Raw genomic sequence first — 24833 nt, forward strand, 5'->3', positions numbered from 1 at the left:
TGGGAAAACCATTGCATTCAAATGATATATCCTTTTAATTTCTAATTGCCAGACTGAGTGATCAAAGTATCCCCTCTGCTATCTGGACATACCCATTCAGTGCTGATAACCTAATAACGCCTGTTTGGTAGTGATGATGTAGTGCTACATGATGAGCAAGAAGTACACTCAAATCCCCATTTTCTATATCATAGATATGGTCACAAGCTCTACAAAGGCCTTTTGGCCTTTATGACGTAGAGGGTACCGCAATAACATCTCCCAATATAAATTATGTCTCATGTTTTTGCAATTCACACAGTACCTGGGTTGGTACACTGATCCATTAAGTAGACTGTCCTGTCCTTGTATCAGGCTATAGTTACAGTAGACACAACCCTCACCTATATTTTACATGGGTCACTTCTCTGATTTCCTTGATAGTGGGTTTGTACCAACTGGTCTTTCAAGGATGTGGCTCTTCTAAATACAATTTCTGGAGTGTCTTCTAAGAAGCAGGCTATTTTTGGCATCCTCCATAAGAAGATACCAATATAGACTACTGATATTGTCCATACAGGATAGACCTCACCAGAGGTCTACCATCACCAACCAGTGAGCCAAAAAGTCACTGAGGTGACTTTATAAAAATTGGAGCAGTCAGATCCTCGAGCAGCTGTGCATGGAAACTATTCAGCTTCTAATTTTCATTTACAAAGCTTAACTGAGCAAGCTGAAGATAGATGTTGATTGGTTGTCATGCACAGCTGCTCCACTGGCTGCTACAGTTTTTCAAAAAGTCAGTTAATTAGCTGCTAGGATTGCCTTTACATGAAAGCCGACCGTCAGCCATCATCCCGGTATACCCACTCAAAGTCCAGCGATGTACCAGTATGTTGCTGGTCCTTGTTGGGCACAGCTGCTCCACTGGCTGCTACAGTTTTTCAAAAAGTCAGTTAATTAGCTGCTAGGATTGCTTTTACATGAAAGCCGACCGCCAGCCATCATCCCAGTATAACCACTCAAAGACCAGCGATGTACCAGTATGTTGCTGGTCCTTGTTGGCCTTATATGTAGCAGCAGAGAACATGAGCGTATGATAAATCGGGTCTGTGTACCAATATGACCGCAATTCATTCTTTTTTGTAATGCCTATGTTAAGGGTTAGGCCCAAAAAGTTTTAAATTCAGAAATCGTGATAGGCTTCCATGAAAATTGTCTGGCAAGAGCCGCGTTGTGCATATAACTTGTTTTGGCAAAAGGAGGAGGGGCCTGAGCATGGCGCTGACAGAGCATATGATCTAAGTGCTCCCGAGGGCCCGTCAGAGAGATAAGATGAATCCGATGAAAATAGAGGATCCTTACCCTGCTTTGTCTCGTGGTGTTGCTCGCTGCGCTGCCCCTTGCTTGTTGAGGTGGGTCCAGAGGCGGATATCGTGGGCCCCGACACTTGGTCTCCTACGGGAGAGGAGGAGGGTGCACGAGTGGAACGGTGACTGCTGGGAGTGCCCACATGATGGCTGTGGAGACTGCTGGGAGGCATTGATTTCAGTGGAGAGGAGAGGAGTGAACTGGAGCTGGCGGTTGCCTGCGATGGACACCCATGGGAGGTGACCCTCGAGAACACTTGTGAGAATCACCAGACCAGCCTAATAACAAAACCCCGGTCATGAAGATAGAATTAGGTGGTGGAAAGGAGCCATGGGAAGCAGTGAGTTTTTCAAAATTATACACTGCCTACACCTGTCAAAGCCTGTCACAATAGTTCACATGGGGAGCTGAAGTTAAGCAAACACAGGGGTGGTCAGTGATTGAAAATGCCTAAAGAGAAATAAAAGATCTGAGGGGTCACCATGTGGGTGCAGAAGAGGAGCGGAGGTGGGGAAGGATAGAAGAAAGAGAAAGTTTTGGAAGGAAGGAAGGAAGGAAGGCAGGCACCATGATATTTTGAACTAGGAACCTGAGATCTCTCATTAAAGAATGGAAATCAGAGGGGGCATGTTTAAAGTACCCTATGGATATTGATAAGAATATCTGCAGTTAAAAACAGAATAAAACACTGGAACCTTGGAAATAATTTGTTGTTGTGCACTATAAAATCTGAAATATAACATAAAAAAATGAAGAACAGATCTGTAAAAGGAGGAGGCTTGAAGATGCCCCAATTAAATATAAGTACAATACGAAAATATATGCCCCCACAGGAGAAAAGCCCAGAAGTACAAACCCCGGAGAGGCAGCAAGGAGAAAGAGGAAGACATGAACGGGGAAATAATATGGGAGACCACTCTAGAACATCACTGGGAATATCGAATATGAATCAGTCTAAAGAGATGCTAAATATAGAGAGTGAAATAGAAAAAGAAAATATAGAAGAACAAGAAGCAAAGTCACAAAAGCCCACAAAAACAGAAATAGCAGAAATGTTTGCGAAGTTAGAACGCTCCAGAAAAATTGAGATGACAATATTACACAATGACCTGGGCCAAGTACTGCAACGAGTTGAAGATAAACACACCCAAATAATAACTAAATTGGAAAGGAAAATGAAGAAATGTGAAGGAAACAAAGGAAATTATCAAATAAGCTGGAGGATCAAAAAAATAGGGATAGAAGGAACAATCTGAGGATCCAGGACCTACCGGAAGATCTCAAAGAGAAGATTTGATGGATATAATGATGAAAGTGTTTAATCCAGTTATCAATAGGCCAGTAAAAGAACAACTGAAAATAGACAGAGTACACAGAATTAGACAGCCCCAAGGAGTAGCATTGGAAACCCCTAGGGATGTGATATACATTTTCATCAATACAAAGATAAAGCAAGCATATGGAAGAAGATGATAGATGAAGAGGGATACCGGCAATAAAATATGGAGAAGCAAATATGCAAATTTTCGCAGATATTGCACCTGAGACACTGGCTAGAAGAAGATCTCTGGAACCATTATTGGAGCAGATGAGGAAAAAAAAATGTTCAATATAACTGGGGCTTTCCAGCGTGCTTGATAGGATGGAAAGATGGACGCTCTGCAAGATTAAGATTTCCAGAAGAACTGAGGGACTTTTGTGAAAAATTGGATATACAGTTGATGGACATTCCAGACTGGTTGGGGGGTCTCGGGGAAAGAGTGGTGTTAGAAAAAGAGAGGTGCCATTTAACCTCCCTGGCGGTATTCCCGAGTGTAGCTCAGGGTAAAGTTTCAGTACCAAAAGCGGTAACCCCGAGCTACACCCGGGCTTACCATGTGGCGTTGCACAGGGATTCCCTACAGCGCTTACCTTGTCCTGCGCTCCCGCGATGCATCCCCTGCAGCATCCCCGGCCATCTCCTCCGGCTGATGCCGGCATCTGGCTTCCGTGTTCCGGTCCCTGTGACGTCGGGACGTACGGGCGCCGGAACCGGCGGCAAATTTGAAAATGTAAAAAAAATGAAATTTTTTTTAAAACGATTATTTCATAGCAAAACATTCCTGTATCAAAGCATTTCACATACATTTTGTCCCTACTGCTTTGTCCTGTGCCCTGCCTGCATTTTGACTGTTCTTTCTGCCTGGAAACTTAGAAAAGTCCACGGCATCCAAAAAGCGTCCCTTTAGGTCAAAATCGGTTTTAGACCGGCTAGAGAACAGCGATAGTAAATCAGAACTACTTGCAGAATTGAGTGATAATGATTCATGGGGGAAATTCGTCATCAGACACTGAAAACAATTTTGCGACTTTGCTCAGTGATGTGCGAACTTGGCGCTATATTTCAAATTTCAGTGTTTTTGGTTTGATTATATTATTGAATTAAATTTATTATTATTATTATATTATTATTTTTTATGAGTATTTATTAAATTATAATTTATGATTTCGTGTTTCAAATTTTATCATACCCGGAATGTTTACTAGACTCTTGTTCAGACAGATTTCAGTGAGTTATTCCTAAAAATCACAGGCCTTCAATAAAAAAAATACATATTTCCATGCAAAAAAATGTACCGCTTTCAGCACAGAAATATGGACATAATTCATAATCCGTTTTTGGTACTAAAACTTTACCCCGAGCTACACTTGGGAATACCACTAGGGAGGTTAAGTTACACTCTAAATACTACCCAACATGGTATTATGCCGACTCACCAATAAAATATGCAAATGGAGTAGCAATAGCAAAAAATTTAAGATTTAAATTGGAGATAAATTGGTAGATCCAGAGTGTCAATTTTTGTTTTTAAGAGGGAAATTACAAGAACTAGAATGTACATTAGCAAATATTTATTGCCCTAATAAAAATCCAATGGTATACTTGGAGAATACATTAAGAAAAGTAATGGATTTTAAGAAGGGTAAACTGATTAGCTGATGCCTGTTGAACAGGCTGAGTTTTGATCCATGTGTACCCAGCTTAAAGCTAGACATGAGAAGACAATTGCATGATCAGGCAAAGTGAAGCTATCACAGATGTCATTTGACAGTTGACTGATTTGGCTGGGTAAAAAAGACACGTTTGGCAGGCCCATATTCCTGGTGGCATCCTCTCTTCATTAACAAAAACATGAATTTTGGAACAAAAATGAAAAACAAATTCCCAAAAACACCAACAATTTCTTTAAACAACAAATATCACAAGTTAATCAAATATTTTCACATTTTCCATCCTGTCTTGCAATTTGACATAACAAAAAAAAGAAAACTATTTTTCAGATTTAGTCTGAATATTGAATAGGATTATCAATTAGATTGAAACATGTGCGAGCATTTTGGTAGACCCTCTACCCTCCTGAACAATATTTAGTAAAGAAAAATACAATCTTCATCACACTGAAATTTGTAATAGAAATTCACAGAAATATAGAGCCAAGTAAAATCAAATAGGTTTCCTTAATGTCCCTGAAACACTTGGCTGTAAATGTAACTGCAACAGAAACCATTTATCAAACACTTAGCTGTTTGTTTTTTAGCAGCTGTCTGTGGTCCTTTTCCAAAGCAGCAAATTGCTTGTATACCGCTTTCAAACTCCCTGCACTGTGAAACTTTTATTCAGAAAGGATGCAGAAACAAAAAATGAAAAATTGTTTTACAGCCTTTTATCAAAGTCATTTTTTTTTTTAGCTAAAAATACAGTCGGTACATAAAACATGCTAAATTTGCTGCTCGCTGCAGTTGGCAAGCATCGCATATCTGTGAAAGGCAATACTAGCCACTCGTCATAGTGAAATTCAAAACAAGGTTAGAAAGTAAACATCTAAACATTACACGGTGCCTTTGACATTTACCAATGTGATCTAAACACTTTTTAACTACATAATGCACATACATAAATGCATAACAATTGTAGAAACATGTAAATACTGTATATAGCTCCCCACAGATCCAACAAATCTGGACAGTCTTACATCTACAAACCCCAAGCATGACCATCGACCAACAATGACTAGGGGACCTGGACTCTACTTCCGTCTTCCCCCCACATAACCTGCATAAGCTGGTGTGGTTCCCCTTTTTCTTAACTAGGTGAGTTTGCTTCACTGACCATAAAAGAAACACATTAAAATTTGTGTTTGTGGTGCTATTCGCTGGATGGGGTCTATGATGCCTGCATGACTATTTCTATAGGCAATGCCTATGTCTAATACAGTGGATATAAAGTCTACACACCCCTGTTAAAATGTCAGGCTTTGGTGATGTAAAAAAAATGAGACAAAGATAAATAATTTCCGAACTTTTTCCACCTTTAATGTAACCTATAAACTGTACAACTCAGTTGAACAACAAACTGAAATATTTTAGGTGGAGGGAAGTAAAAATCTGGGGAAAGCACCTCTGCTTCTTTAGATGCTTGGGACTTTTTCGGCACATCTTCTGAAGTTGCCTGGCTGTCTCTAGATTTAATATTCTGTGACCTGGATTTGAGCATGCCGATAATAAAGTAATAGTGAAGTCAGCACTCCTAATCATTATACTTGAGTGAATCACTCAGAAAGACAGCCAGGCAACTAGCTTTGTCAGCCCTCATGTTTTCTTGGTACAGGTTTCTTTTACATAGGAACATATTTGGCTTGGAATTAATCTATGTCTTTAAAAACTCAAGTCTGTGTGAAATTTGATTTAATTTTTTTAATTAAGTTGGTGGACTACAAAGATAACTTTTAAATTAATTTAAAACAAAGATTCTTTACAATTATACCAAATATTATTTGCAAATGAAACATAGCAGGCCATCAATTAACATTATCTGTTATCAGAACTGCATCTGATATCTCTAATAGGGCTAACAGGACTTTGTAATAGTGCATTAGTCTTTACTCTGAATCTTGTTAGAAAGAAATTCATGTCAGTTTCACCATCATTAACTAATTACAAGATAACAAATTTTCTTAAGCAAGAAGCAAAATTATCAATGAACAACGGTATGCTGTGTCTAGACAACTCCAAAATGTGTCGTCAACAAAAGAGAAAAATAGTACTTTAATATTAACAATCTACCTTTAAATCTGTTAAATGCATTTTGCATATTAACTAGAGCAGCACACAGATATTAGGAGATATGACTTTTCTGTGGAATTTATAAAGTATACATTGTTCCCCTACTGTGGGGGCAAACAATGAAAAATATTAATAACCAATACATTCAATTTATTGGTTTGAAATGGCCGAGTCCCTTTATTATTGATGTGAATCATAACAAAAAAAACAACAGAATAAATTTTATTAAATACACATTAAGTATATATATATAAAATTAAATACATATATTACCATATTAAGACTTATAAATAATACTAACAACCACGATAATACTAACAACATACAGATCGATTTACTACCAACTTTAACATTAAATTACTGTCCCACATGCCAGGCTCATTCAATATGATCCTGGCATCCCACCCAACCCATGGCCAGTTCAACACGATTCTGTAGGCCCACACTGAAAATGTCCAATGCAATGTCAGGTGAGTGAGCCATGTCAGACCAATACAGACTGGGCAATCAAGGTCAGAATGGTGATAAGAAAAGCCACCAACAGTTGGAAAAAATATAGCAATAGCTCTATTAATGCACTTCAGGATCTTATCACAATCTTTGAACTCAAGGCACCTTACCCACAGAAATGTAGGACAATTTCGGAAATGATAAGAACTGTATAAGGTAAAATAAGATGCGATTGCCAGAAATCCATTATGAGCTGAGAAATTATATCCAAAGTGTTTCGGGAGACAATATCATTTCTGCAAACATGTAAAATAAGGAGGGGGAGGCCAATTTTTGTACAAAAAGGACAAGATCTGATGCAAATCACTCAGTTTTATGCCCTGAAACCCATACCACCAAATGCGAAATGCATCAGTAGGAAAACCAAGGTTGGAACCATAAACTCTAATAGCTGCTCTCTGTCAGGCTGAAATGATATAATAGTGGCCCACGATCCATACATTGTAGTGAACTCCTGCAAAATCAAGCAGGCAAATTAGGATGCACATAGGGTAAGTAACATCAGATCGCCATCTACTGATATTCTGCATAACAATACTTGGCAAGCCCATTTCAGCAGCCTCAGCTGGCCGCCCCAATGAGATAGGAGTGCTAGATAACCCGCAGATGAGAAAGACCTAGGCAAAGCAAACATTAGTGCAATACAGCAGAAAACTGATATCTAGTCAAAGGCAGACCAGAGGTATGGATAAAGAGGTAGGCACCAAAGGCAGGGCGAGAGTCCAAAAATTAATAAGTATTGAAATAGGACAAATAGGAGAGGTTGATAATTTATGCAATGTGACCCATTTACCTTGACCCAGCTGGAAAACTCCTCCTACAAGCTTTAACCAGTGTTCTACTGAACACTGATAGAAGTCACAAGACTGCTTTAACTGCTGATGAGAAAATATATTTAGCAGTTTATATTTACTAAAATAATTTAATTTCCATGTTCTGTATTGTGGGAGACCAGGTAGAGCCTGAGAAGGCAAAATCTTTTATTGAATGAAAAATAAAGAATACAGTATAAAGCATTGAGTTGTACAAAGAGTAAACAGGAACAGTTACAAACAACCAAACCAAAAAAGGGCAACTACATGGTGACAATATAAGTAGGATAATGATCATAACACAGTAGTGGAGACCTGTATAGAGTATACATTTTCCAGCAGCAAAGAAAAAAAACAGTCAGCATATTCCCTTATGAAGAGGATATTTCTACCTCAAGGAAGATAATATATGTGAAGGATACATGTATCTATATGATAATAAGGAGAGAAAAATAAATGTGCACCCTGTATATGAAGCCAATCCAAACATGCCTTAATGGTAATCTGCAATATACTGTATTTAGCTTTTGCTCTTGGAATTGAATGTCCATTAAGAGGGCAGACTGATTTTAAATTGAGCCATCAGTTACTCTGGTGGCTAATCTACAAATCTCAATACTTATATGAATTTTTGCATTGAGAGTAAAATATATTTTCATTTCAATTAACAGCAGCAAAACAAACTGGTAATTTTGGTTGGCTGCTGCTAAGCAAATAAACATGACCATTATGATGTAAAATGATGGGCAGTATTTGACATTAATCTAATTCAGACCAGAGAGCAAGCAAGACATATGTAAATGCTGCTTTGTGGAGTCTCAGGTGCTTAACTATTCACCATGTAATGGATCCTATATGCCATGCTTTTCATGAACAATTATAAAAAACAGATGAAGAATATTGTATCAGTTTTGGATCTACAGTATTTGCTTCAATTTAATTAATTTAATTTATTTATTGATCATGTTGGACATATTTTTTGCAGCTGTGATTTGAGAAATGGCTTATTTCAACAGTGCAGAGAACATTGATAGAGAAGAAATTATCTGTGACATGTTAGAGATAAGTGATATTGCTTTTAGGGGACAATGAAATGTAGCCATTCTTACCTGTCAAATAGGGATGAGGTTTGAGTTAAGGTTGATGTAGGATTCGATTCAAATGTTGGCTATTCAACAAATAGGCAAATAAATGGGGTGCTGGCCCATCTGCCAAGTTGAACCTCAGGATATGGTGGGAAGTCATACAGTTAGCAGCAGTATTACTGTTGCTATTACATGTAACAGCTTCCCCGTCACTGCTTCTGGCTGCTAGGCCACTGGAGTATTAGTAATCAATGACACATTCCCTGCTCCATTCGTCTGACCTTTGGGAGATTCCTAGTTAGCATCTGAATGTAAACAAAGAGGAGAGGATGCTGGCTGACATCATTGACCAAATATGGTTTGGTTAATCACATCAGCCAGCACCCCCTCCTCTTCACTAACAATCAAAATGTTGGCCCAGGGTGCTGACAGTTGCAACCAGGATGTGGGGAAGAAGTCCTTGTCCCATTCAAGATGGTGGGTATGGCTCCCCCCTTGCAAGGTACCCTCCCCTTGCTGAGGGCATATGGCCTGGTATGGTTCTGTAGGGGAAACCCACACTTACTGTCCCCCTCTCCCTTCCTGGACTTCAATCCTGTATGTCTGGATTAGAGTCTGGTATAGATATTTAAGTGAACTTTTTTGTTTTTGTCACAGGGTCCCTTTTAAAGGGAACCCCACTTTTTGACATCTTACAATAAAATGTTGCTTTATGCAGTTAAATTACCAATGCGTGAACTTCTCAGTGCCTTTTATAACTTGCTAGCTTGGCTGTTATGCTTATCTCCCACCCTGTAAGGCTCCAAACCTTGGGCACTCCGAAAAAACTTTTTTATAAAGGTTGTAAGTATTTGTTGCAAATGATGCAAAGGCATTATCTATCATATAGCATAGCATCTGTGCCGACTATAGCTAATGCAATGCAGATATTAGAATAGTTTTAGAATAAAAGCTTTTCTGGTCTCACTATCTTGTTCAGCAGGCCTCATAGTTTATGGCTCTTTACTGTAGGTTAGTAAGATACTTACATTGGATTGCTAGATGAGGAGAGGCATGTATCAGCTGTGTCTTTAAACTGAAAGTTACTATTTGCATAATGAGTATCTTGGCTCTGAGGCTTCCAACACACTCAGCATTACATTTAGGAAAAAAGTGATATGTTGTCTTTTCTTATTTATTTTTCTTACCATAAATCTTTTGCAAAATTATAATATATACAAAGAAATAAGGCACAAGAATAATATCTTCAAACATTGCATCAATACCAATAAGAGCAGCATTGCCATTCCGCCATGCTGTGGGTTGGCAACTTCTCCAAGAATGGCCTGAGCTTCTAGCCAAAACAGTAGTGAAAAATAACAAACAATACCCACAGGGCAGTGAGTTACAATGGCATAATACATCATAAACTGGATCTAGAGTAGTAAACAATAAAGCTGAGGATCTCGGAGAACTTACAATATATATCTTAGTCATGTATTTTCATATATAAAGGCTAAGTTCACCTTTTGTAAAAAAAATAAATAAATTCACATCTTTTTTGCAGGTAAGAAAATATGAATGTATTTATTTTTACATTGCATCATGTAAAGCATTGCACCCACCAGAGGTAGATGTATAAGAACATGTTACATGTGACACCCTAAATATGAGTGTAACATGTAACATGCTCCTAAAGGTGAACTTATCCTGTAACTGCATAACATGTTTATTTAACTAGGATGCAATTCTGTGTCCAATGTTGCAATTACTGACAGTAACAAAACAGCAATTATCTTTCATAGTATTGACTGCTCTGAATGAATACAATGTGACTGATAGCTACTGATTACTGTCTTTTGCCTATAGACATTGTTTTTTGGGCATTTTCATTAAACACATAAGTAAATTCCATAGTGCTATGTACTGCATATGACTGCAGAAAAGATCATATGTGTAAAAATACAATGTTAACAAAGAATCATACTTCAAAGGATTACAGGTTTTTCAGTTGACATTATTTTATATTGGGTATTTTTTAAAATAGATATAGTTGTTAAATCATAACTGGAGACATCCTTGAATCATAATCAGAAGACACTCGTAAATAATATCCAACAAAAAACAACCCTGAATCCTAACCAACTAGATAGATCCCTTAATCATAGCCAACTGAAGACATCCCTAAATCAAAGCCAAAGGGAGACTTCCCTGAACTGAGACATCCTTCAATCATATATACAATAGATTGGTGCTATTCAGTGAACAAATAAAGAAATAAAAAGATAAATAAATAAACCCCACACCCAAGTGTAGGAGTAGAGAAACTACTAAAAACAACGGGTGAAATATAGTGACCAAAGCAATGGACAAAAATATATAAACATCTGCATAACACAAAGTGTAATTAAAGTGCCAGTGATGAACAAGTGTATAAGTGACCAAAAATAAATAATAAATAAACTCGATTGTAGAAAAACATGACACAATATATAAGTTCTAAACAATATAGTGTACAGTCCCAAAAAATCAGTGAATCTTCAGCACATGCCATGAATCATCCAATGATCACTGCAATTACTTAATCCTCCACTAGCTAGCGTGTGCGCTCACCTTCAAACTGTGACACAATATATAAGGCCCAAAAAAAATCACTATAGTGTACTGTCCCAAAAAATCATTGAATCTTCAGCACAAGCCGTGAATCATTCAGTGATCACTGCAATGAATCAATCCTCCACCAGTTAGTGTGCGCGCTCACCTTCAAACTGTGACCCGCAAGGTGTCATAAGGCGTTGAATACATTCAGTCAATGATCTCATTGTGTATCTCCCTCGATAGTACTCAGAGCACTCCTCTATGGTGGAGATGGTAAGCACTCACAGGCGTAACAGCAATAACCACTCAGGTGTCCTTACATATGGCCATAAGACTCTCTCATCTCCAGTGTCGCCTCATGGAAGATTTAAACAAAAAAGCTTCCCATGGTGTAGTAAGTCAAATATTTATTGTAAAAAGAAACACAAAGTGACTACTTACATTTAAAAGTGGGTCCACAGACCCATATAGGCAAGAAACACTGCAATCTAATGCAGACAGGTGTATAAGCTTGGGAGTACCAAGATGGTGGCTGACGTCCATACTGGAAATTACTTCACCATGCTACACATTGTGTTATGAATCACATGACTTCCTCAGGGCCCTGTCACGAGATTTGTGACGCAACGCGTAGGGCGGAAGCATGGTGACATCATTTCTGGTACGGACGGCAGCCGCCATCTTGGTACTCCCAAGCTTATACACCTGTATATAAAATATTTAGAAAAACGTGAGGGGTGTACTCACGTCTGTGAGATACTGTATTTCTGTCGCTATTGGGAATATAGTCAGGTGTCTGCGGCCACTTGGTGGTGATTATAGTTACCTGGCAGCGCAGGAGGATTTTTTCATTTTTTGTTGTTTTTCCCTAATTCATAGCTAACTGGAAACATCCCTGAATCATAACCAAGTGGAATCCTCCCTGAATGTTAACCAAATGAAGGCATCTCTAAATCCTAACCAACTGAAGGCATCTCTGAATCATAGCCAACCAGGGGCGGACTGACCATTTTGGAACTCGGGCATTGCCCGAGGGCCTGGGTTCAGTAGGGGGCCCCATGAGATGCCCCTGGTACCTTTCATAGGCTTTTTGGGTGTGGTGGGAGTGTGGGCGAGGACACAGGGCTCCATGATCCCCTATTGCCCGGGGGCCCCATGAGTTGTCAGTCCACCCCTGTAGCCAACTAATGTTGTCCCGTATACTGAATCATGGCCAGCTCAAGACATCTCTAAATGGAGTCATTTCTGAATCATAGCCAACTCAAGACATTCTAAGACCATAGCCAAGTGGAGCCATCCCTAAATTACAGCCAAATGCAAACATTTTTGTATCATAACCAAGCTTAGACATCCCTGTATGATCAGAATAAGCGTTTTCAATGTCTTACGGAATATTTGCCATTTTATATACTACGCATTGAATAATCTTACCAAGGCCTTACAAATCAATAAAGATAAAGATTTGTTCTAAGGTCTAATACCATAATGGTATCAAGTGCATTTTACTTTATTCTATTATAAAACTTTCAACTTTATAAGCCTGGTTCATAGTCTAAACAAACATTTACAATTTTATGCTTTTCAAGGAACATTGAATTTTACCATTGCAAGCAAAATGGAAATAACTGCAAAGTGATCTCTTGCATAAGTTGCTTATTGGCAGCAGACAACAACAGTAATAGCCTGTCATTGCTGTAAGAAATATACTACTTGAAATTGGTTTCTGACAAAGTTTGTGCATTTGACAGAAAATAGAATTGGCTTAAATCCCAAAATAAGAATATATAAATTTGCTGTTTTCTCTTGGAAAATCTTGGGGAAGTTCACCTATGACTAGCATGTTAAATTCATGAATAGAATGGTTTCAAAAATAGTTACTGGATACTTTTATTGTTTCAGATGCACAACCACAGATTTTGCTTTCAAAGCAAGAATTTACTTAGTGAATAATCTTAGTGAAGCTCGTCCACCTAGGAACAGCAACAAACCATTTAACTTTGCTATAGGCAGAATATTAAAAAGCTTTGTTATTGGTTGATATGTGTACAGCCAAATATTTGTACTGTGTTAGCAAATATGATGATCATTCAATGTGTCTTGATGGGGTTCCCTTTTTTTTTTTATAGAAGCAGTGAACCACTCTTGGGGGAAAATCAGGTTTTCAAATCCTATTTATTTTATTTTTCTTACTTGAGATACACGGATGTTAGGTAAAGTTTGCCTTTACCTTCTGCTTCTCCTCATTCATTGTTCTGATCAATTAAATCATACCTTGTATGGCTATGCCTAACTTTGCTCTGAGATTGACACTGTGGAGTTGATTTACTAAAACTGGAGAGTGCCAAATCTAGTGCAGCTGTACATGGTAGCCAATGAGTTTGTAACTTCAGCCTGTTCAATTAAGCTTTGAAAATAAAACCTGGAAGCTGATTGGTTTCAGTGCAAAGCTGCACCAGATTTTGCACTCTCCAGTTTTAGTAAATAAATCCCAGTGTTTTAGAAAAAACTGGGGAGAAGATCTAAATCAATCACTGGACACTAAACATAGGAATAAGAAGAAAATTCTGTTTTTATAAATCGTCAGCTTTTATTTCTCAAAGTGTATCTATAGCCAGAACGTTTTGTTTTGTATTTTCTGGAACTGTCAAAGCCCAACATATAGTGAACTCGGTGTAGAGTTATTCACCCTGAGGTCATCACAGAGGACAAGGGGGCACTCTTTACATCTGAAGGAAAAGAAATGTAATCTCCAAACACGGAAAGGTTTCTTCACAGTAAGTGTGAAAATGTAGAATAAACTCCCTCAAGAGTTGGTTCTGGCCAGCTCAATGGATTGCTTTAAAAAAGACCTGGATTTTTTCTTGGATACACAGAATATAACTGGATACTAAAATTTTTAGGTAAAGCTGATCCAGGGAATATCCACTTGCCTCTTAGGGGATCAGGAAGGAATGTTTTCCCTTGCAGGAGCAAATTGCATCATGCTTTGCTGGGTTTTTTGCCTTCTTCGGGATCAACTGTGGGTGTAGGAGTATAACTTTTTTTTTTTATTATGGTTGAACTGGATGGACTTTTGTCTTTTTTTGGCCAGACTAACTATGCAACTATGTTGCAGTTTTTTATGTCACATGGTAGTTGCGCAATGGTTTTTGGAAAAAATACACTTTAATGAATTTTAGTGAACAGAAACACAATATAATACAAAGGTTTTGGGTAAAATATAAAAGATGATGTTACGCCAAGTAAATAGATACCAAACATGTCAAGCTTTAAAATTGCACACGCCCATGGAATGGCAACAAACTATGGTATTGTAAATTATCCATAGGCAAAATGCCTTTACAGGTAACCAGTTCAGAGTTACTCATTTCGGGTGATACCTAACATGTGTGGTGCAATCACATAGTTACATATGTATGCGGAACCGATGTGTGAGTTCACCTTTCAGCCAGAGCATATGGGGGATGGGGACACCTGTTAAAGTAATCCAGCAGCTACATAGCTACTCTGATTACTTTCCCATAAAAGAGAATTGCCTGCTAGACAAATGACACCGGGACCATGATCCCGGTATAACCGCTTCAATACCAGGCCGTATACATATGGCTGTATTGAAGCAGTTAAAATTCACCTACTTAGCAGCTTTTAGTTCTAATTGCACAAATCTTCATTTACTGTTGAAAAACACATCTTTACCCTACACTGACATAGTCAGTGTAGTAACATTTTATACTCTGAGAAATGGTTTTGTTTCCATGTGTAAAATATATTGTGAAACTTGTGCGAAGGTTTAATTGCTTCCTCAACAACTGGTTTAGGCCAAACGCTCTCTGAGTCCTGGAGCATACTCTGCTTTCCCTCAGAGTTGCTGCCCGCATAATGTTTACTCCCTGTTGTGCTCATGACAACCTGAGAACAGAAGTAAGCTTTTCTAACCATGTCATTTCTGAAAGCCATGAATGCATCCATTTATTTGGTGTGAACTGTGCTAACAGCTACTTTGCAACATTTTTTGGAACACATTGCATTAATGGATTCTTAAATTTACCGAATAAAGATTTTCACTGCAGTTTGGGTACCATCACTTAATCAATGTAACTGCCTATAAATGTCAGCGAAAGGTGGAAAAGTATGAAAACCTTTCAAATGCTGAACCTTATCCTTTCCACTGAATGGGCACATGAATATGCATGATTGTGTCCTGAAGGTGTACATGTCTGCATGTACTGCAGAGCAAAACTTTAAGGCAATTAATTTACGTGTGCAAAATCAAATATTATTAGCTGAGAGAGAGAGAGAGAGAGAGGGGGGGGGGGAGAGGAGAGAAAGAGAAAAATAGAGAGAGAGGAAAAGAAAGAGAGAGAGCGACAGAGAGATAAAGAGAGGGATAACCTAGTAAAAAACAGATACTGATAGCAGAAAGCTTGTCAGACTAGCTGTGCCTTTTAATACACATGTCCAAAAAAAATTTAATAATTCAAATAATACATTTTTTTTTAAAAGGGTCATATCAGGAAGAAGCTGTGTGAAAATGTGTTATGCTTAAAGTGATATTAAAGGCAATTAAAAAAACAAGCATATAATACTTACTTTTTGCAAAGAGAAACCCTGATCCTCCTCTTCTCAAGTCCCCCACTGGTGCTCCTGGCCCATGTTGACTGCCCCAGAGCAAGCAGCTTGCTATGGGGCACCCAAGAAGGCTCGCTCCTGAGCCACTGCTCTGTGTGTCCATTCACACACAGAGCCATGGCTTGAACCTGCCCCCTCTCTCTTGTCATTGGCTCACTGGCTGTGATTACCAGCAGCAATAGCTCCCACTGCTGTCTCAACCAATGAAGAGGCAGAGTTCCCAAAAAGCTGAGGCTCTCATATACATTGCTGGATCACATTGGGGCTCTGGTAAGTATTAGGGGGGCTGGAGGGACTGCTGCACACAGAAGGTTTTTTACCTTTATGCATTGAATGCATGAAGATAAAAAAAACTTGAGCTTTTACAACCACTTTAACTCAGATTGTTTAAAAATAAAAACCAGAAAAATCCAATGTTATATTATCTCCCTTTTCTATGTAGAAGAGGAAACTATCTTTCAGCTTCCAAAGTTTTGAAACGTGTCTGTAACAGATTATGTAACCTGTCATCTGAAGTGTCAATATTCTTAAGTTTATCACATATTACAACCAAACGGTACTATCTCATTTAGATTTAACAATAACTATGCAGTTGCACACTAGTTGTTGTCTACTGCTCATCAAAAGATAAAACCCATCAATATGCTGATGCATCTGCTCATGCAAGCTCTCTAGAGCTGTCATTAGCTTTATATAGAAGGGGGCAGGAATCTGGTGACATCACTGACCAAAAATAAACATGGCCATATTTGGTCAGTGATGTCACTATCACTCCACTGATTTGTTTACATACCCTTGGATTCCCAGCCATGTAAGTAAATGGGGCCAGTGACATAATGTGGCGGTGCCCGCACCCTCTGGCGTCCTTAACAAACATTGGCTGTTGGAAGCTGTCATGTATAGTAACGGCAGTAATACCATCTTCAAATGTATCACGCTGCAGTGATTCCAAACAGGTAATGTACATTTTTGCTGGGTCTGTATCAGGGGCGGACTGACAACTCATGGGGCTCCCGGGCAATAGGGGATCATGGGGCCCCTGTGTCCTTGCTCAAACTTAAAAAAGCCTATGAAAAAGGTACCAGGGGCATCTCATGAGGCCCCCTACTGACCCCGGGCCCTCAGGCAGTGCCCGAGTTTCCAAGTGGTCAGTCCGCCCCGTGTCTGTATATATCTCCAAGAACTGATTATATATTTAAAGATTAAAAAAAGAAAAAAAACACGTAGTGCACAGAATTGTGCAGATAAAACCACTTTAACCACTTGCCTACTGAGCACTTTTATCCCCTTCCTGACCAGGCCAATTTTCAGCTGTCAGTGCTGGCACACTTTGAATGACAATTGCACGGTCATGCAACACTGTACCCATATTCAATTTTTATAATTGTTTTCACACAAATAGAGCTTTATTTTGGTGGTATTTAATTTTTTTTTTGTACAATAAATGAAAAAAGAATTAAATCTTTGAGGAAAAAATAGGTTTTCTTTGTTTCTAAAATTTTGCAAACAGGTAATTTTTCTCCTTCACTGATGTGCTTTGATGAGGTGGCACTGATAGGCAGCACTGATGGGCACTTATAAGCAGCACTGATGGGCACTGATGAGGTGGCACTGTTAGGCAGCACTGATAAGAACTGATAGGCTGTACTAATGAGCCAGCACTGGTGGGTGTAGCAATCGTGAACACAGAGATGGACGCGGTCATCCATTTTGCTCCAAACCCTCCATCTTGTATCTCTCTCCCCCTCTTCCCTCATCCCCCCTCCCTCTCTGTTGAGTGACACGTGGTCCCTGGATGCTGAGTTCAAAAAGGCATCAAGGCCCAGCGGGGGAGCTCCTGGCTATAAAACCCCAATTATAAACATATAGTGCAGCGCTGAAAAAGTAATAAATTGAAATGTATAAAATATATATATAAAAGTCTTTCTCATGATAATATAGTCGAATATGTGCAGGTCTTCTCCTCATTAGGTGACTGGAAAATAACAAGATTGCGCACTCACCGACCGCACATTTAAAATGCGCCTGTGTGTGATATATTCCAAAAGACCAGCCAGGTATACAGCTCCAGAGACCACACGGATCCTCCCTCTCCAACACTCTCGTCCGCCTTGGGTGTAGCAATATCTCCAGATCCAAAGGTAGAAAGACAAAGATCCCCCTTTTTTTGGTTCCAGACACCCCAAGAATGGAAGATGTATATCTGCACTCTCCAACAGGAGAGTCAAAGAAAAAGGGGAACGCCAATAGTGTGGTACTATCAAAAACTTTATTGGAGCAATAATGCCTGGGTCATATGCACACATATATCCACACACCATAAGCCAATAACGGACAGGTAGGTATGAAAGGAAAATAGTAGTACTAACCCGGCAATGGCATAAAAACGAAGACCACCAGACCTCCTCTTGGTCTCAGTGGTCTGGAAGTCACACTTGCTACTTGGCTCCTCCTGAGGCCTTTCGCGCAAAAAGCACTTCTTCAGAGGATGGACGCCACTAGCAGTGTGACAGCCAGACTTCCATTTAAAAGCTGTTCGCGCATGCGCGAAAATCCCGCTCTATCGTGAAAAGCGGTACTGCGCATGCGCGAACAGCGGCCATCTTGCCGTGGATCGCGGCTGTGCAGTATCAAACTGCGCATGCGCCACCCGATCGCCGCCATATTGCCATGGATCATAGGCAGCAAGGAAATAGCTGCTGAAGATTAACCCATTAAAGAAACGGACAAGCAACCACATACTCAGGTGCTCTTAGTTTATATAAATGAATACATACTCAGGTGCTCTTAGTTTATATAGATGAATACAGATACCTGCCCACCCTAAAGGGAAGCATTAAAGATACCCGACCTGGAGTAATTAATCCGAGTGAGGAATATATATATATATATATATATAGGGGAATGCACAAAATAAGTGCCGCAAGAGCCCTCTCAAAAAATCACTAACACCATGGCAAAGGGGCTTATGTATCATCATACAAAGATGAAAGTGATGATAAACTTAAATTAAATACATATAAAACTTCTAAATGCCCCAAAATCATTAAATAAAGCGATCACATTCTAAAGGGGCTTAATAGATAATAATCGAATTCTAGATCACCACGTCTTATAATATGGACTAATACGTAAAGATCAAGTGATCCAATGTAATCATAATAATTCCGACTTTCTATATAGTTCGGAACCAAACATCTTGAATGAGGCTATTAAAACGAACTAAAACAAAACAATAAAATTACGATAAAAGCAGCGCTATACTACGTAACAAAGTCTTCATGTCCTAGCTATTGGCAATGAAACAGTTTATGTCTACCTCCACATTATGTCCATGAGGGTAAAGGGTGCGTAATTCGTAGACCCAGCGAGTCTCGGCCTGCGAGACTGTTCTGGTCTTGTGAAGTCCCCTCCAATGTGGTGATACCATTTCTATACCCACAAACCTTAAAGAAGTAGGATCACTATTATGGAACCGTCTGAAGTGATTAGATAGCGAATGATCCCTATAACCTTTTTTAATGTTGGCTACATGTTCCCGCAGACGGTCCCTTAGGCGTCTAGTTGTCCGCCCTACATACTGCTTATTGCAGGGACAACTGAGGAGGTAGACAACATACTTGCTGTTACACGTTATACACTGCTTGATAGTGTAAGATTTCCCTGTTGATGATGAAGCAAACATATCTATTTTCCTCTTACGAGATTTGTCACATCTGCATATGATGCACTTGTTGCATGGATAGAATCCCTTTAAATCCCCAAAGAAAGAGATTTTTGAAGGGGGATTTACAACATTAGGAGCAATACGGTTTCTCATAGCCGGAGCCCTCCTAAACATAATTTCAGGCTTGTTGGGTAATATTTGTGAAAGGACAGGGTCCATTCTCAAAATATCCCAGTTCTTCTTTATAAGTTTTCCCACCTGTTTATATTGTATTGAAAAAGTTGTTACAAAGGGGCACACCTTTTCATTTTTCTTATATGGTTTACGTGAAAGCATCCCACTCCTATCCAGGTCAGCAACTTTTGTCAAGGACTCCTCAAGTTCGGGTTCTTTATATCCTTTTTCAAGGAATCTATTCTTAAGGATATTTGCTTGGGACCAATAGGTCTCAAGATCTGTGCAGTTACGTCTTATCCGAGTGAATTGGCCTTTCGGGATGTTTCTCAGCCAATTTGGATGGTGACAGCTACTTACAGGAATATAGCTGTTACGGTCGGATCCCTTAAAGAAGGACTCAGTAACTATCCTCCCATTATTTTTCTTAAGCGTAAGGTCCAAAAAGTTTATCTGGTGTTGACTATAAGCATATGTCAAATGAATATTGAGGGTGTTATTGTTCAACGTTGTAAAGAAGTTATTGAGGGCACTTTCCTCTCCATTCCAGAGGAGGAGGATGTCATCAATGTACCGCTTGTATAATACCAGCTCCGGCCAATCTCTGGCATAGATGACATCCTCCTCCCATCTGGACATGAAGAGGTTGGCTAGGCTAGGGGCAAACTTCGCCCCCATCGCTACACCCTTGACCTGTAGATAATAAGATTGATTATACCAAAAATAATTATGACACATAGAAAAATGCAGCAGGTCCAGAATGAAGCCCCTCTGCATTCCCGATAAACGACTGCAATTGGTTAAATAGAAGTCGGTAGCTTCCATGCCATCTGTGTGATTGATGCTGGTATATAAGGAACTGACATCAGCTGTAACCAGAAACATATCTGGTGATATACGTATTGTGTCAACTTCATTAAGGACCTGCTTGGTGTCTCTAAGGTATGAGGGAGTTTCAGTAACTAATGGTTGCAGGTGGAAATCAATGTACTCCCCAATCCTGGAAAGTAATGATCCTATCCCACTGATTATTGGTCGACCTGGAGGATGTACCGGGTCTTTATGTACTTTTGGGAGGATATACAATATGGGAAGTTTTGGAGCCACAGGGCACAGAAAAGCCTTCTCCTTCTTATTTATAATTCCATCCACAAAACCTTTCTGGATAATGGCTAGAAGAGACTTCTTATAGCCACTGAGAGGATCGCTAGGGAGTGGTCTATAGGTGGAGTCATCCGACAACAACTTGCTGACCTCACCCATATAATCAGCCTTCTTCCAAACCACCACTCCACCACCCTTGTCAGCTGGCCTGATCACGAGATCTTTCTTCTCCAAAAGAGTTTTTATGGCCAGCCTATCACTGGAATTATCATACGCCCGTTTTACAGGCATATTATCTAAATCCTTCAGGACTTTCTCCTTGAAAACGTTCAAATAGGAATGCGATTGTGGAGGGGGGTTGAAAGTGGATGCATTCTTTAAATTAGAATGAACCACGCCCAAAGAAGGCTGGTTCACTAAACTTGGTCTATTAAAAAAGTATTTTTTGAGGGAAATTTGTCTAATAAATTTATGTACATCCACATAAGTATTAAATTTATTCATCTGTGTAGCAGGGGTATATTTTAACCCTTTATCCAGTAGGTTGAGCTCCTCCTTAGTCAGCTCAACGTCACTCAGGTTATAAATACCCTGACCTTTTATACCCGTCTCTTTTTTGGGGTATCCTCTCGTTCTCCTTCCTCCTCTCTTTCCCCTTCTATGTCTCTCCTTTTTCGTGGTTGACCTGTCCCTAAAAAAGACTGTTTAGTTTGATTTTGTTGTTGGGAGGGGTTTTGATGTGTCGGAGGTTTGGTACTACCCTGGTTATTACCTGATCTGTTATGGTCCTGACGTTTAGGGTAATAAGGCCGGTTCTGATTATAATTATAATAATCATTTGGATGATGGTTCTGATTATTATTAAACCCATATTCCCGAGGAGGGTAAGGGTGAGCTCCCCCATTATGGTAATATTCCCTAGAGCTCTGTGAGGGATAATAGTAATATGGATCACCCCTAGGTCTCTGTGGGGTCCTAGGAGGGAGTGGGTGTTGGTAATAATTATTGTCCCTTAGGGCATTATTGTTCCTATATATCCCATCCCTAGTCAAATGTATGGGGATATTAGGATAGTACTCTCTGGATCCTATATTTGGATCCTGGAGGGGACCACCTCGGTTATCATGAGGGCCCTGTCTCCCTGAATTGGGGCCCTTCTTCCTCTTTTTATTCCTATTTTGATTTCCTTTTGTATTATGATTTGGATCCTGGATCTGAGGCCCAGAATCCTGCTCAGGGGGGAGTGTGTCTTTGATTTTCTGCCAATCGAAAACCACCTGATTGGAATAATCGTTAAAGTCCCTAAGGAACTTCTTCTTTTTCTTACTTTGTTGTTCCTTCTCTACTCCTTCTAGATGTAATTTTAGCTTATCAGATTCGATTTTATATCTGTCATTATCCTTAAGGGATACTAATTTCTCCCTAATAAGGTTAATTTCCCTATCCAGACGTGTTAGTTTCTTCCTCTTCCTGGTTACCAAAAACTTTAGGAGGTCCAATCCTGCATTGTTAAAGAATTGGTACCATTCTAATAAATTGGTCTTATCCTCTGTGTCTGGACGTACATCCCACCTTAAGGATCTCGGGACCATTTGTTCTTTCAGATATTTATCCAGAAAGGAAATATCCCACAAGGTTTTTATCTCTGCTGTGGTGACATTCTTTAATTGGACGAATAAACCTCTCAGGTCCTCCGTCTCTTGATTTGAGGTATATATATCTTCTGAGATGTCTATTCGGGATAATCTAAAGTCAAAGATATCTCCCATTTCTAGTGATGAATGCTTAAACACAATGTTGTCTTTATCAAAAAGAGAGAGAGAGCCGCTTCAAGCTAAAGATGTGATGTTAACTGAGAATGGATAATGAATAAAGCGAGCGCTCAGAAAAACCAGCTGCTGGAACACTTCAAGGGATCACTAAACCTCATAATGAAGACAATATAAACATATAGTGCAGCGCTGAAAAAGTAATAAATTGAAATGTATAAAATATATATATAAAAGTCTTTCTCATGATAATATAGTCGAATATGTGCAGGTCTTCTCCTCATTAGGTGACTGGAAAATAACAAGATTGCGCACTCACCGACCGCACATTTAAAATGCGCCTGTGTGTGATATATTCCAAAAGACCAGCCAGGTATACAGCTCCAGAGACCACACGGATCCTCCCTCTCCAACACTCTCGTCCGCCTTGGGTGTAGCAATATCTCCAGATCCAAAGGTAGAAAGACAAAGATCCCCCTTTTTTTGGTTCCAGACACCCCAAGAATGGAAGATGTATATCTGCACTCTCCAACAGGAGAGTCAAAGAAAAAGGGGAACGCCAATAGTGTGGTACTATCAAAAACTTTATTGGAGCAATAATGCCTGGGTCATATGCACACATATATCCACACACCATAAGCCAATAACGGACAGGTAGGTATGAAAGGAAAATAGTAGTACTAACCCGGCAATGGCATAAAAACGAAGACCACCAGACCTCCTCTTGGTCTCAGTGGTCTGGAAGTCACACTTGCTACTTGGCTCCTCCTGAGGCCTTTCGTGCAAAAAGCACTTCTTCAGAGGATGGACGCCACTAGCAGTGTGACAGCCAGACTTCCATTTAAAAGCTGTTCGCGCATGCGCGAAAATCCCGCTCTATCGTGAAAAGCGGTACTGCGCATGCGCGAACAGCGGCTGTGCAGTATCAAACTGCGCATGCGCCACCCGATCGCCGCCATATTGCCATGGATCATAGGCAGCAAGGATCCAGGATCCAAATCATAATACAAAAGGAAATCAAAATAGGAATAAAAAGAGGAAGAAGGGCCCCAATTCAGGGAGACAGGGCCCTCATGATAACCGAGGTGGTCCCCTCCAGGATCCAAATATAGGATCCAGAGAGTACTATCCTAATATCCCCATACATTTGACTAGGGATGGGATATATAGGAACAATAATGCCCTAAGGGACAATAATTATTACCAACACCCACTCCCTCCTAGGACCCCACAGAGACCTAGGGGTGATCCATATTACTATTATCCCTCACAGAGCTCTAGGGAATATTACCATAATGGGGGAGCTCACCCTTACCCTCCTCGGGAATATGGGTTTAATAATAATCAGAACCATCATCCAAATGATTATTATAATTATAATCAGAACCGGCCTTATTACCCTAAACGTCAGGACCATAACAGATCAGGTAATAACCAGGGTAGTACCAAACCTCCGACACATCAAAACCCCTCCCAACAACAAAATCAAACTAAACAGTCTTTTTTAGGGACAGGTCAACCACGAAAAAGGAGAGACATAGAAGGGGAAAGAGAGGAGGAAGGAGAACGAGAGGATACCCCAAAAAAGAGACGGGTATAAAAGGTCAGGGTATTTATAACCTGAGTGACGTTGAGCTGACTAAGGAGGAGCTCAACCTACTGGATAAAGGGTTAAAATATACCCCTGCTACACAGATGAATAAATTTAATACTTATGTGGATGTACATAAATTTATTAGACAAATTTCCCTCAAAAAATACTTTTTTAATAGACCAAGTTTAGTGAACCAGCCTTCTTTGGGCGTGGTTCATTCTAATTTAAAGAATGCATCCACTTTCAACCCCCCTCCACAATCGCATTCCTATTTGAACGTTTTCAAGGAGAAAGTCCTGAAGGATTTAGATAATATGCCTGTAAAACGGGCGTATGATAATTCCAGTGATAGGCTGGCCATAAAAACTCTTTTGGAGAAGAAAGATCTCGTGATCAGGCCAGCTGACAAGGGTGGTGGAGTGGTGGTTTGGAAGAAGGCTGATTATATGGGTGAGGTCA

Source organism: Staurois parvus, unplaced genomic scaffold (genome assembly GCF_062004578.1).
Source record: "Staurois parvus isolate SC_StPar_1 unplaced genomic scaffold, SC_StPar_1.0 ptg000682l, whole genome shotgun sequence".
NCBI classification, from domain to species: Eukaryota; Metazoa; Chordata; class Amphibia; order Anura; family Ranidae; genus Staurois; species Staurois parvus.